Here is a 2,008-nt window from a genome sequence, read left to right as displayed (position 1 = left end):
TGTGGAATGTTGGTGTAGAGATCTTCTAAATCCATACTGGCTAGGATGGTGTTTTCAGGCAGATCAATAATGGATTGTAGTTTCATCAGGAAGTCAGCGGTGTCTCAAAGACAGCAGGGAGTGCTGGTAGTGTAAGGCCTGAGGAGACTGTCCAGATAGCCAGAAAATCCTGCTGTCAGGGTGCCAATGCCTGAGATGATGGGGTATCTAGGATTCCCAGGTTTCTGGATCTTGGGTGGCAGATAGAATACCCCTGGTAGGGGCTCTAGGGGTGTGTCAGTCTTGATTTGTTAGTCTGCTTCTTCAGGGAGCAGATGGTGCAGTTTCATTTAGTACCTATCAGTGACAATCTATTGAGAGATCTTTCCTGGTACAGCCAAAAAGCACACTGTACTAGTTAAATGAATGAACTGAGTTCTTCTTCTTACTATTCTTATGCGGTTGAAAAAAGGAGGATTGAGGGGTAGAGAAATGTGCCTTTTAAGCGCGTTTGGTCAGTTTGTGAATGGAAGTAGCAGATCTTGAAAGAAAAAAAAATGGTTTTTATTACATAATACCGGATTTAAGCTTTGACTTAGCTGGAAGTGTCTAAAGCAGAGAAGTGAGGATGATCCAACGTGAATAATTGTAGGGCTGATCCACTCGGCCACTCTGACACTGCGCAGATGGAAACTTAGAAGTCTTCATTTCTTTTAACTTTTTATGGGTTGTGCAAGCAGGCCCAGATGGCTTCCTGACTGCAACGAGATGATTTTTTTCAGGCTCCTTTCTGTCCAACAGATTAAGTTCATCCTTTGTCCATTCCCCTGAGGGCTTAAGAGCTGGAACCCCTGTGCTCAGGATCACAACCTTAGCCCAACCGAAGGCACTGAACAAACTCAAATGATGCTTCGGCTTCCTCCCTCAGATCACAAGACCAACACAAAGAAAACTCAAGAGGAACAAGCCTCCGCTCCTTTCGCTTACCCCAACGCCACCCTCTCAGGGAAGGACACGCAGCCGATAGGAGTCCTTGAGTAGAAACTTAGGGACGGGTACTGCTCCCCCTCCCTGGGAGCTGATAGCATTCTGACTCCGTGGAATGGGACTCTGAGCATTGCCAGGTTGTCAGTTCTGTGCTCTCAGAAAGCAGCCAAAATGCTCCAATCCCCACCCGCTTCTCTTGGACCGCTGGGAACATGGTGTTTGCACAGGGGCTGCAAGCCCTTCTTTCCTGTCTTTGTCTACCCCGGCCCCTTCCCCCCAAATGGTTTCATCGGACGCTGGAGGGACCTAACGACCTGCAGGTTTCTACACCCACCTCCTAAAGCAAAGAGTCCTTCCCTTCTCTGACATTCCTGGAGCCGCGCATCCTTGGAGGAGTTTTACCCCAGGGGGTTCTGATTCCCTGCAAAAAGATGGGTCTGGCGGCTGGCGGGGAACTGTCTTGTCTAACCCGTGTTTGGATGCTGAGAAGCTTTTGCTGAGAAACAGCACCTCCTCCTGGTGGGAGAATCCTAAATTCTACCCTCCCGCACAGGTTTCTCTGAGCAGCTGCTAGATGAACCCCACTTCTCTGGTCTAGACACCAGCATCTAAGTAGCCTTGGAACGGGCCCTGTTTGCTAGCTGGAGAGCGAAGGAACCAGGAAAGAAGGCAAATGTCAGGAAACGAATCTCAGCACGCAAAGAAACTTCCTTCGCTCTTCTTTTGCACTGTCTGGGCCTTTGCCAGGGCTTTGAGACTAGCTGGACTAGCTCAGTTGGTAGAGCATGAGACTCTTAATCTCAGGGTTGTGGGTTCGAGCCCCACGTCGGGCGTTTGATCTTGCACTCTTAGACATCACTCTTTCCCTTATGTTTTCAGAGCACAATGGAATCCACTCTTTGTCCTCTCAACCAGCTGATGCTGTCTGGGACCTTTAGTAGGTCATGAAGAGAAGACAAATTGACAACTCCATGCTCCTAAGGGAGTTGAGGCTCTTCTAGCCCAGGCAAGAGAGGGAAAAAGTAACCTTTCAGAAGCTGAT

At 48.8% G+C, this 2,008-nt stretch overlaps 1 non-coding gene across 1 annotated transcript; it reads left to right on the top strand.

The window, feature by feature from the left end:
- The first annotated feature begins 1,726 nt into the window (after nt 1-1,726).
- Nucleotides 1,727-1,799, top strand: TRNAK-CUU. Its single transcript has one exon. It is a non-coding gene; the product is annotated as a tRNA-Lys (tRNA).
- Nucleotides 1,800-2,008: the final 209 nt, after the last annotated feature.

The sequence above is a fragment of the Gopherus evgoodei genome, unplaced genomic scaffold (genome assembly GCF_007399415.2).
Source record: "Gopherus evgoodei ecotype Sinaloan lineage unplaced genomic scaffold, rGopEvg1_v1.p scaffold_168_arrow_ctg1, whole genome shotgun sequence".
NCBI classification, from domain to species: domain Eukaryota; kingdom Metazoa; phylum Chordata; order Testudines; family Testudinidae; genus Gopherus; species Gopherus evgoodei.
The sequence above is the reverse complement of the archived record's forward strand: the minus strand, read 5'-3'. Positions and strand labels throughout refer to the sequence as shown.